Here is a 13,538-nt window from a genome sequence, read left to right as displayed (position 1 = left end):
AAAACTGTGGCATGGTAGTTTTGTTGGCTAGCATTTTAAAAACCAGCATTACCCTGGACTTGTAGAAGCATCCACACACACACATGTGCATGCACATTGCTATGCAACTGAAATAATCTTGGACGTGATGTAAGACCCTACTTCACCTCACTTCACGACCAAATCCAGGATAGAATAGGTCTTCAGCAACCTATGCTTGCCGTGAAAGGCGACTAACGGGATCGGGTGGTCAGGTTCGCTGACTTGGTTGATGCATGTCATCGTATTCCAATTGTGTGGATCGATGCTCATGATGTCAATCACTGGATTGTCTGGTCCATACTCGATTATTTACAGACAGCTGTCATATAGCTGGAATATTGCTGAGTGCGACGTAAAACAACAAACAAACAAACACCTCACAACCCTACAGTGTTTATTTACCCAGAATGTTCGCGCAGACTTCAGCTTCAACAAACACCCACAAAAGTAATTCTTCATTCTTTAAAACGAATAATCAAAATCCAACAAGGAAAACCCTCACAGAACATTTCCTTCTGAAAACATAAAGATGCATGTCAATATACCAGGAATATACAACATGTAGATAACATGTCAATTTCACAAGTCCCACGCCGCTGGTAGGACCGCAGTGTACCCAACGTCCATGTTGGTTGGTTGGTTTTGTTGTTTAATGCTGCACTTAGCAATATTCCAGCTATATGACGGCGGTCTGTAAATAAACGAGTCTGGACCAGACAATCCAGTGATTGACATCATGAGCATCGATCCACGTAATTGGGATCGATGACATGCATCAGCCAAGTCAGCGAGCCTGACCACCCAATCCTGTTAGTCGCCTTTTACGACAAGCATAGTCACCTTTTACGGCAAGCATGGGTTGCTGAGGACCTATTCTACCCCGGAATCTTCACGGGTCACACGTCCATGTACACCTGTTCCATTGTTCCTGAGACCGCCTCCATGGTCGAGTGGTAGAGTGTCCATCTGGAGAGAGGAAGGTCGGGGATTTGATCCCCAGCCGCATCATACCAAAAGACCTATAAGGATGGTACTTGTTACCCTGCCTGGCGCTCAGCATTAAGGGGCTAAAACAAGGACTGGTCGGCTCGGAGTCAGTATACTGTATCTGAGTGGGGTATTCATGTTAAACTGCGGCATGGTATCTCAGTGAGCTAGCACTATATATCGGCATCAGTCCAGACTAGTACAAGCAGCCACACACACACATACACGTGCATGCATGTCGCTACATAAGTGCAATAATCTTGGACGCAACGTTAAACCCCATTTCACCTCACCATTGTTCTGAAATAAATCAAACAAGACCAATATCTCGCCTTCCCAGGTCAACTAAGATTGTCTCGTGAAATGCACACTAGCACTTGTTCTGTATCTTTCATATGGGCACTCATCAAGTCCATGATGAATTAGGGACTCTGTTCATTGATTAGGTATTCTTGAGCTATAAGTCGTTTATTGCTGTCAATAAAGCATGCAATATACACTCTATTCCTAGAAGCAATGTATTCCACTTCATTCAAATATTCAATGATGGTTATCCATATAACCCTGACTTGCATGTGGCCTAAAAGACTTCCTGAAGGGAATGGTATAGTTTATTTGGGTCTCTGTAATAGGTGGGGAAGGGGGAGTGTGTGTAGGAATTATTTTCTTGGTGCTACAGTGACGGATGCTGAAACATGGAACGGGTTTCTTTACATATGACATATACACTTTCAAGACGTGACAGTCTCCAGATTTGTATCAATGTGATTAAAAGTTATAGTTTTGAAACTATTTTCGAAAAATATCATCATCTGACAAAACTGCCATGATTTGTATTGAGATGAGATTTTAACTGATTTTTCTGGCAGGTTAATGCGAGTTTAGAGTTTCTAATTTACGGCAGACAGTTGATGGTGGTAATTGTTACGGCATGTCCGTGTTTATAGCGGCAGAGTGGGAATATGACTTGAGTTGGCGCAGGAAACACGAAACATGGTCATTTCTCATTCCTCTAATCACAATGGTGTGAAATTTCAATTCATTTTGAGGAGTCATTTATTGGGCTGCAATGATGTTCACACTCTAATGACAATTTAGGAGAAGTTTCAATTTGGTTTAAGGGAAATTGTGAGTGCCATGTTAGAGTTAGTGTCTAAATGTCAGGTTATTGGATCGTTGATTAACGAAAGTCAAATTTATATCCTCAATATCATCTTTCCACTCATCCCTTGTTTCTTGGTTGTCTGTCTCCTTTGTTCTGTCCATCCATTATTCATTTCTTTCGTTGTCATTCTTCTCTTCCTTCTTTTTATTTTGACATTTCGGGGAGAAATGTCACAAAGTCTCAGCCATTAGAAGAGGAATCTGAGCTGATGTGAAGATACATAATCCATTTGGAACACTTTCAAAAATGAAATTGGGACACGGCCTGAAATTTATTGGGTGAACGGGACAAGGGCTCAAATTATAGAAATGGCAAAGAAACGGCACCGAATCTGATGGCCTAATTTGTAGTAATGGTGACACTAACAAATGGCGCCAAACTACACGGCAGCACATAAACTAAGTTTGGTTTCTTGTACATGGCCACAGCATATTCATGCACAGTAACTCATTTAAGTCCTATTATGTATTGGTTGTTCGGATGGATTTGCAACATGGTCAAAACTTGATAAACGAAGACCTATTGCTTTCAAGGTCACAATTTGAATTTGAAAAAAACCTGATGGTGGCATATAAACAAAGTCTGAGTGAGTGAGTATGGTTTTACGCTACTTTAAACAATATTCCAGCAATATCACGGCTGGTGGCACCAGAAATGGGCTTCACACATTGTACCCTTGTCGGCAATTGAACCCTTGCCTTCAGCATGAGTGAGTGAGTGAGTATGGTTTTACGCCGCTTTTAGCAATATTCCAGCAATATCACGGCGGGGGACACCAGAAATGGGCTTCACACATTGTACCCATGTCGGGAATCGAACCTGGGTCTTCGGCGTGACGAGCAAACGCTTTAACCACTAGGCTACCCGACCGCCCCTATAAACAAGGACCTATTGCTTTTATCGCTGGAATAGCTCCTCTGCCCAACCTGTATTTGTTGAAAGGTGATTAAATGGATAAGATCATCATGCATGGTGACTTTCTGGATTGTGCAACTATGCAACTATTGTTGATCACACCTTTGTGGAAAAACCGCCTCCGTGGTCTTGTGGTAGACCGTCCGCCCGGAGAGCGGAAGGTCCGGGGTTCGATCCCGGGCCACGTCATACAAAAAGACGTTAAAAGATTGTACTTGTTGTTACCCTGTCTGGCGCTCGGCATTAAGGGGCTAAAACAAGGACTGGTCGGCTCGGAGTCAGTATACTGTGTCTGAGTGGGGTATTCATGTTAAACTGCGGCATGGTATCTCAGTGAGCTAGCACTATAAATCGGCATCAGTCCGGACTAGTACAAGCAGCCACACACACACATACACGTGCATGCACGTCGCTATATAAGTGCAATAATCTTGGACGCGACGTTAAACCCAATTTCACCTCACCTCACCTTTGTGGATTGATGCTCACACTGTTGACCACTGGTTTGACTGGGTCAAACTTAGAACTCCTTGGAGATCTGTAAAGATCTGGGGTAGAATAGGTCTTCAGCAACCCATGTTGTCGTAAGAGGGATTGGGTGGTCAGGCTCGCTGACTTGGTTGATGCATGTCATCGATCCCAATTGCGTGGATCGATGTTCATGATATTAATCACTGGACTGTCATTATTGTGATATCTATTGATCATTCCGATCTCATTTTTCATGGCAGACTGGTTTTCCTTTCATGTTACTACTTGTATGCAGATGAAGCGGTGTCATTACCATATTACCTTGTGATCAAGGTGATCAAGGTGATCAAGGTTATAACATTCAAGGCCTCCAAAAAGCTTTCATAAAAAATAAAAGCGACTAAACCCTGTGACACATCCGTGATGTCCAATACAATTCCCTGAGCCATATTTTTTTTCGGTGAACAATTGATTTGCCAGTGCATGTGTTTGTGACCGGTGCACCGGTGGAGCAGGATATGTTCACCTTTTCGCGAACACCTTGTATCATCACTATTTAATAGTGATTCATAAGACCCGTGAAGATCTGGGGTAGAATAGGTCTTCAGCAACCCTTGCTTGCCGTAAAAGGCGACTATGCTTGTTGTAAGAGGCAATAAACGGGATCGGGTGGTCAGATCGCTGACTTGGTTGAAGCATGTCATCGATCCGAATTGCGTGGATTGATGCTCATGATATCAATCACTGGATAGTCTGGTCCAGACTCGATTATTTACAGACTGCGATCATATAGCTGGAATATTACTGAGGGTGGCGTTAAACAAAAATACAACCAACCAACTGTTTAAGTCATCATTCCAAGATTATTAGTTTTCATTTGACACATGAATCACGAACATAGAAACCTCGCGATGCACTAAAGTTGACGGTTAGCACAGGATGCCCCCATTACCAATATATAACTCTTGTGAAGGTAGTATGGGCTGCAAGCGACCTTGGCAGTGAAGTGGACAAGGTCAAGGTCAACCATCCCTATTTCCAAATCTTTCTTTAATTGCTTTGATCTTTTAAAAAGGTTTTGAAGTATTTTTTAAATAAGATAAATTGATTATAAATACCACCCTGATTTGATTAAGGTCTCTGACATCTCAGTGAAAGGTTGTCTCTTTGTATGAGACAAGAAGTTGGACGCGCATGTGTGAAAGGGTGTAGATTGACAGTGAGCAGCTAATTTCCTTGCACAGCTCTTGTACCTGACACCGACACTGACACGACACATTTTTTAAAAATCTATGCAAGAACACTAAACAGCGTTAGAAATGTGCACTAGTCTTATAGTCCTTGCCAAACTGCCCAATAGTTAAGGTATCATAAGGACCAGTAGAAATTTGCTCTTTTTAAGGGTTTTGCTGTATATGCTATCATTATAAGGACTAGTGGTCTAAAACTGTTACTTTCTAACGCTGGTTAACTTTGTTATAACAGTTTTATACACTTTGTAACTGTTTTCCTTCGATAAATGCACAAAAATGTAAAATAATCCTCAAATAAACTTTTTTAGCAATCAAATCATTGTAGATAAAACTGACAAAACCTTTCCCATATTCACAAGAAATCTGGGGGGCACGGGTGGCCCAGTCGTCTAAGGCGCCGCGATTCGCTGTTCAGAGTTGCGTCCCTTGGGCACACCAGAAACCTATGATTGTGGGTTCAAATCCCCGTTCACCCCGATTATGTTTCTAGGTTTGTCAACACCATACCCGTGCTCGTGGGTTTCACCGAAGTGGTAAACGTCTGAGACCTGCATCACTTTCGGGCTTTCCTCCCACATTAAGCTGACACGCCGCGATATAACTGGAATACTGTTAAAAGCAGCTTAAAACCCAACTCACTCACTCACAAGAAATCTCAGCCAAAAGTCGATTGTACAATTCCGACAATATCATGAGTATGTGTTTATGAATCAGTGTCATATAGTGATGATACCAGGTGTTCATGAAAGGATGAGGTCCTCTGACGTACAATTTCGGGAAAATGGAGAAGCAATTAATAGCCAATTATAATCAATGATTGATTGTTTGGAACAAACCGATTACGACCAATGATCAATGAGAAAACCCCAGTTGATTGCCACCACTAGGGATGACACGCGACCTTGAACATAAGAATGACCATAAATATTATCTCCCATCTGTCAGGTGACCAGATATGTGAAAACTGCGCGAACTGACACTGACAAATAGACAATCTGTGTGACAGCACCTTCAGTGCTTTTGTAGGAACTAGTACTGATTGAAAAACATATTTTTATTCAAACCTGACGAACACAAAATATGTGTGGGAGTATTGTGCATAAAAATCATATCTAATACGCAGAATTCCTGCGTCATGTGAACGCCTGAATAATACTTTCAAAATCCCTGTATGTAGCCCTCAATTTACTTCTTTAACGAAAAGTAGAAAAGCATTTGTCTCATTCCTCGACTCCCAGATTATATAATTCCCAGGTCTCAACGCAGATTAGTTTATTGTACTGTACAATGTTGCCCAGGCCTATCAAGGTGCCATGTAAACCCCACTGTGGATGGCGCCAATGTTGATGGCACCAATGTAAAAGAGATTTGGCGCCAGCTTGTAACTCCGGATGTAATGTGCATTTTGAAAGTTTCAAGAGTCATGAAAAAGTTTCTCCGCATGGGCCTTGGTCTGTTGAGTCTCATTTCTTTGTCCTAGGACCCAAAATTCTTTGTCCCAGGACCCTAATTTCATTGTGAAGTAGGTCCATTACCAAAAAATGGTGCAGGAATAGCATTTTATAACTGTGAGAATGGATCCATTATTTTTTTTAAAAGAATGTTAACCATCGTTCAAACCCATGGCATCAATATCAGCGGATATAACTTTTCAAGTCATTGGAAAAACATGACTGTTCGTAGGTCTTCTTTATGGGCAAGGTGCTTATCAATTTAAGTCAAATAAGCCCTTCCTGGTAACATCCAATTGCAAACCAACACAAGCATGACTACGAACAATATAAACGAGTGGCAGCTTCATTCATCATGGCTTCCTGTGTCTTGGGAATTGGAAGAATGAGATTAAACAGTACCACAACAAGGTTGCATATCAGTTTATCAGTCTACACTGGTCCCCTAGGGAGTCTTTTCCCATGCTTACAATCTCCGTAATTGGGTGTGTGAAAAACGGGTATTGTACCGTCAAATCTCTTAACAATGCGCAGATTTTGGTATCTGCTTATGCAGTGACAGTTTTGTATCATTTCTCCTGGCAGTTGGTTGTTAGGGTGATGCATCATCTGAGATGGAGTTATCAAAGAATACAGTGTAAATCTTGTCAGACTGCGTAATGGATTATGTTCCAAACATGACTTGCTGATAAAGAACTAATCAGAAAATTGAATCATTTCTCGCTGACTGACTTTATCCTGATTATCCTGCTTGTTTTGTCACTTTGGAAGACACATACATTTCTGTGGAGCTGGAGACAGGTTTTCTGTTAGCTTACCTCATCCTGAACATGTTTGCCCTTTCCTTCAAGTTTTCAAAGTCAACTTTCCATTTCTGTCGAGACCGCCTCCGTCGTCTAGTGGTAGAGCATCCGCCCGGGGAGCGGAAGGTCCGGGGTTCGATCCCCGGCTGCGTCATACCAAAAGACGTTAAAAGATGGTACTTGTTACCCTGTCTGGCGCTCGGCATTAAGGGGCTAAAACAAGGTCTGGTTGGCTCGGAGTCAGTATACTGTGTCTGAGTGGGGTATTCATGTTAAACTGCGGCATGGTATCTCAGTGTGCTAGCACTATAAATAGGCATCACTCCGGACTAGTACAAGCAGCCACACAAACACACACATACATGCACGTTGCTATATAAGTGCAATGATCTTGGACCTGACATTAAACCCCATTTCACCTCACCTCACCTCACCTCACCTCACCTCACCTCACCTCACCCAACCCACCTCACCTCCCCTCACCATTTCTGTGACAGCAGCTCTAGCCTTGGTGTCTTCACATGGAAGATATTCCTAAATTTGATGCATCAGTGTACCATATCTTCCTCTATTTTATAAGGTACACAATTGATTTGCCTTTGCATGTGTTTGTGTGCCCCCAGGGGAGCCGGATTGTCACTTGTTCACAAACACCTGGCATCGTCACTATTTCAAAGTGATTCATAACACATCGTTATGATATAGTCGGATCATACAATGGACTCTGCTGATTTTTCAAGATTAATTGAAAGGGATTCGTTGCTTTTATTTTGTGCACATTTTTACAATTTAATCATTTCTGCAGGTTCCTTTTGAACTTGACAATTTGATTAGTTCTGTGTTTTGGGGTTTTGTACTTTTGTGCAATTTGGTAAACAGATTACAGGTCTTGTGGGGATTCCAGGGCAAAATAGGTCACTGGGACACATGCATCACATCGTGTTTCATGAATTAATCATGGTTCTCTATGGACATTTTTGGGTTGGAATAGCTCATCTGCCCAACCTGTATTTGTTGAAAGGTGATTAAATGGAAAAGATCATCATGCATGGTGACTTGCTAGATTGTGCACCGCAGCACTATGCAACTGTCGTTGATCACACCTTTGTGGATTGATGCTCACACCCATGCTTGCCATAAAAGGCAACTATGCTTGTCGTAAGAGGCGACTAACGGGATCAGGTGGTCAAGCTCCCCAGCCTTGGTTGATGCATGTCATCGTATCCCAATTGTGTGGATCGATGCTCATGATGTCAATCCCTGGATTGCGTGGCCCAGACTCGATTATTAACAGACAGCTGTCATATAGCTGGAATATTGCTGAGTCTGGTGTTAAACAACAAACAACCAAATCCAGGACAAACAACATGATTTAACGTGCTTCAAGGTCACAGTTTCTAGAAGGGCCTTGCGAGGCCTCCTTCTACGACTTGACTTGTGACTTATCTTCTTGTCCAGCGTGGATGGGATACCTATCGGGGAAGACCTGTGAAGATTCTGGGGTAGAATAGGTCTTCAGCAACCCATGCTTGCCATAAAAGGTGACTATGCTTGTCGTAAAAGGCGACTAACGGGATCGGGTTGTCAGGCTCGCTGACTTGGTTGATGCATGTCATCGATCCCAATTGCATGGATCGATGCTCATGATGTCAATCCCTGGATTGTCTGGCCAAGACTCGATTATTTACAGACAGCTGGCATATAGCTGGAATATTGCTAAGTCCAGTGTTAAACAACAAACAAACAAATCCAGGACAAACAACATGATTTGACGTGCTTCAAGGTCACAGTTTCTAGAAGGGCCTTGCGAGGCCTCCTTCTACGACTTGACTTGTGACTTATCTTCTTGTCCAGCGTGGATACCTATCGGGGAAACACTGACTTTTCAACTTGGAATCAACACGTGACAATATATCGTGTGTCTCGCTGAACCACCAACTTTTCATGGCGACATGGCTGTCAAAGACCTCATATATTAAGACCCTGAGACCTCACTCTGTTTGCCTTTAAACTGTGTGTGCAGGAGACTAGACACTTGACTTGAAGCAGTGCAGTGTTATTTCTAATAAAACTCATAATTCCCCAAAGTGCACTTCATAAATATTTCATAAAATTCAGGTGAGCTTTGGACCCCTTAATTATACTTTGATGTATGGTGTTTAAATGTTTAGGGATCTGTTTGGTGTGAAATTTTGAGATATTATCTCTCAACTTTTTCAGTTTTCTCATTAAAATAAATCCAGTGAGAGAAGGTTCCTCTCTATTAACTTGAAAATCTCATTAATCTGTATCATGTCACACGTTTTTGACATAAAGATGTGTCTGCGATAGGCTTGAGCTATTTAACCGATAACAGAACTGCATCCATCATCACTACAAAACAAGTACATAGAATGAAAAATGCAGTGAAAATATGTCCTTATGCTACAAGATGGGACCTTTATTGGCCATGCTGTTGTCCTGGTCAGAAAGTGCAACTATGCTTGCAGTAAAAGGCGACCATGCTTGTCGTAAGAGGCGACTATGCTTGCAGTAAAAGGCGACTATGCTTGTCGTAAGAGGCGACTATGCTTGTCGTAACGGGCAACTATGCTTGTCGTAAGAGGCGACTATGCTTGTCGTAACGGGCAACTATGCCAGTCGTAAGAGGCGACCTTAAAGGATCTGGAGGTCATTATATAGCTGGAATAGTGTTGAATTCAGAATCATGATCTGCGTCTATTTTTATGATATTGTGTCCCTTGGTATGTATTTGTTACAGTGAATAACCGAGAAGATTGCCATATTGACATGGATAGATGCTCACAATATCAATCACTGGATTGTCGAGTCCAGATTCAATTATTTACATTCTGTCTTCCTGTAGCTCTAATACTGAGGAGTTTGGTGTTAGACAAACAGATAAATACAAGTCCAACATTTATACTTGTCAAAATGATCAAACATTCAAATGTGATTGCTGAAGGCAGAACTGTCATGTCAACTTATATCTCAATCATATGAGGCAACTAACGGGGCCGGGTGGTCAGGCTTGCAGACTTTGTTGATGCATGTCATCGTATCCCAATTGTGTAGATCGATACTCATGATGTCAATCACTGGATGGTCTGGGCCAGACTCGACTATTTACAGACTGCCGTCATATAGCTGGGATATTGCTGAGTGCGGCGTTAAACAACAAACAAACAAACAAACAAATCTTAGGCCCGTGAGGCCAGCTGCTGTCCGCCCACCATATTTCTTCTTCTTCTAAATGGATGGGGTGGTCACACTCGATGACTTGCTTGGTTTTGTATCCTAGTACCTCATGATATCAATCATTAGTTTGGCTGGTCAGGTCTGGATTATTTACAGGCTACTGTCACATCGATGCAATATTGCTGAGTGTGGTATATAAAATAAGATGTGTTTTCTTCATGTCTTAGACCTGCACAGATTTCTTACATTGGGTGTGATTTGTTTATTGTTCTAGATTTTCTCCATCAGGTTGTTGCATTGTTAAATGAATGGGAGTGTAGGTACAATCTGATTGGCTGAAAAACATTGTCAACTGGAACTGAATCTGGGAAAACTTTCAGTGAGTGAGTGAGTGAGTGAGTATGGTTTTACACTGCCTTAAGCAATATTCCAGCAATATCACGGTGGGGGACACCAGAAATTGGTCTTGCAATTTCGTTTGTTCCAGTATGTTAACAGTAATTGAGATTGTTCCTTCATCATGAAAATTCAACTTATCTGTTTCTTTAAGTGTCCTTTTAGTGTTTGCATGTTTGCTAAATTTTGAGTTGAATTTATATTTGTTTTTAATTAACCTTTTTCAATAAGTTTATTGTGTGTGTGTCTGTGTTTGTGTCTCTGTGTGTGTCCGTGTCCATGTGTGTGTCCGTGTCTGTGTGTGTGTCTGTGTCCGTGTCTGTGTGTGTGTGTGTGTGTCTGTGTCCGTGTCTCTGTGTGTATGTGTCTGTCTGTGTCCGTGTCTGTGTGTATGTGTCTGTGTCCGTGTCTGTGTCTGTCTGTGTGTGTGTATCTGTGTGTGTCTGTGTGTGTGTGTGTCTGTGTCTGTGTCCATGTCTGTGTGTGTGTCTGTGTCCATGTCCATGTCTGTGTCTGTGTCCATGTCTGTGTGTCTGTGTCCATGTCTGTGTGTCTGTGTCTGTGTCCGTGTCTCTGTGTGTATGTGTCTGTCTGTGTCCGTGTCTGTGTCTGTCTGTGTGTGTGTGTCTGTGTGTGTGTGTCTGTGTGTCTGTGTCCATGTCTGTGTCTGTGTCTGTGTCTGTGTCTGTGTCCGTGTCCGTGTCTGTGTCTGTGTCTGTGTCCGTGTCTGTGTGTCTGTGTCTGTGTCCATGTCCGTGGCTGTGTCTGTGTCCGTGTCTGTGTCTGTGTCCATGTCCGTGTCTGTGTCTGTGTCCATGTCTGTGTGTCTGTGTCTGTGTCCATGTCCGTGTCTGTGTCTGTGTCCATGTCCTTGTCTGTGTGTCTGTGTCCGTGTCTGTGTCCGTATCTTTGTGTCTGTGTCTTTGTGTCTGTCTGTCTGTGTGTCCGTGTCTGTATCCGTGTCCGTGTCTCTGTGTGTGTCTGTGTCCATGTCCATGTCTGTGTGTCTGTGTCCGTATCTTTGTGTCTGTGTCCGTGTCCATGTCTGTGTCTATGTATGTATGTCTGTGTGTGTGTGTCTGTGTCCATGTGTGTCTGTCGGTGCCTGTGTGTGTCTGTGTACGTGTCTGTGTGTGTGTGTCCGTGTCTGTGTGTGTGTGTGTCTCTGTGTCCATGTGTGTCTGTCGGTGCCTGTGTGTGTCTGTGTCCGTGTCTGTGTGTGTGTGTCCGTGTCTGTGTGTCTGTCTCCATGTCTGTGTGTGTGTCTGTGTCCATGTCCGTGTCTGTGTGTGTGTGTCCGTGTCTGTGACCATGTCTGTGTGTCTGTGTGTCCATGTCTGTGTCCATGTCTGTATGTGTGTGTGTGTGTGTCTGTGTCTGTGTGTCTGTATCCATGTCTGTGTCTGTGTGTCTGTCTCCATGTCTGTGTGTGTGTCTGTGTCCATGTCCGTGTGTGTGTGTCTGTCTCCATGTCTGTGTGTGTGTCTGTGTCCATGTCCGTGTCTGTGTGTGTGTGTCCGTGTCTGTGTCTGTGTGTGTGTGTCTGTCTCCATGTCTGTGTGTGTGTCTGTGTCCGTATCTGTGTGTCTGTGTCTGTGTGCCTGTGTGTCTGTGTCCATGTCTGTGTGTCAGTGTCCCTGTCCGTGTGTGTGCCTGTGTCTGTGTCAGTGTCCCTGTCTGTGTGTGTGTCTGTTAGTCTGTTTGTCTGTGTCCATGTGTGTGTGTGTGTCATCCACTCTTCAATCATTCACTGAGTCTCACTGACCAGAATATAGGACACATGAACACTTCTCTCAGACATACTTTCATTCCAATTGACATTTCAAATATATGGAGCTGTGATGTACTTTTCTGCAGGCTTGATGTTAAACGAAATCTAAGAACAAAACGCTGCAAGGATAGTTTGACAGTTACGATGGTATTACTTTCCCAATTCCAGGTCGTACAAAGAATAGCTGGAATCATTAGCATTATTTTCCACTCTACTGATCCTTTCTGTCTTCGTCATTGTCAGCGGAGAAACGGTTTAATATCAGCGCCATGATGAATACACCATCGTCGATAGCTAATCAGTCTCTCAGTGGCTTTGGACAAAAGCTCGGACAAAACCTTGTCAGTCGCCAAAACAACAACTCATTTTAAAATTCCATGCACACAATGACAGTACCTTTTTTAATGGAACCAAGTTTAGAAACACAGCTGGTGAAACAGAAAAAATGGTCACATTTCAAAATTGTACATTTCATCAAAAAGCTGTTTTTCCAGTTCTTGATTTTGTTGTGACTGAGACCGGCTTTCACATACATATTTGCTCTCAAGAAGACCTGAAAGCTGAAAGCACATTTGTGGCCTTGTAAATAACTCCCAGCTTTGGAAGCATGGGAAAAAAGCCTATGATGCAGAGTCGCAACCCAACATATTCTGATGTTATTTGGCCATTAGCTCCCAAGTCCTGAAAGATGTAGCACTCATTCTGTTATTTGAAAGATAACCTGGGCAAAACATATGGATTTATGTTTCATCATTCCTTTCATGTTGTGCACAGCGTCCTCGATAGATCACAATGGCTTGTGGTTTATTTGTTGTTAGTGTAATGAATTTGTGCCTGTTACTTCTCCAAACACAATCAGTACGTTGGGTGGAAATTTTATTGCACCTTACACAAAGTGAGGAGTGTTGTTTCATGCACTGTTTTGTCAAAGGAATCGCTGTTATTACCATGATGAAACTCTGTGATGTCCCCCCCCTTCTCCACACACACCCCCCTCCCCCTCCCTCTGTGATGTACCCCCTTCTTCACATCCCCCTCCCCCTCCCTCTGTGATGTTCCCCCTTCTTCACATTCTCCCTGCCTCTGTGATGTTCCCCCTTCTTCACA

General features: G+C 42.8%; 1 protein-coding gene across 1 annotated transcript in view; it reads left to right on the top strand.

The window, feature by feature from the left end:
* The window catches only part of LOC124144883, a 381,519-nt gene that overhangs the window by 260,292 nt on the left and 107,689 nt on the right, over positions 1 to 13,538 (top strand). The window lies entirely within an intron of this gene.

The sequence above is a fragment of the Haliotis rufescens genome, unplaced genomic scaffold (genome assembly GCF_023055435.1).
Source record: "Haliotis rufescens isolate VD_foot unplaced genomic scaffold, xgHalRufe1.0.p SCAF_16, whole genome shotgun sequence".
Classification (NCBI taxonomy): Eukaryota; Metazoa; Mollusca; class Gastropoda; order Lepetellida; family Haliotidae; genus Haliotis; species Haliotis rufescens.
The sequence above is the reverse complement of the archived record's forward strand: the minus strand, read 5'-3'. Positions and strand labels throughout refer to the sequence as shown.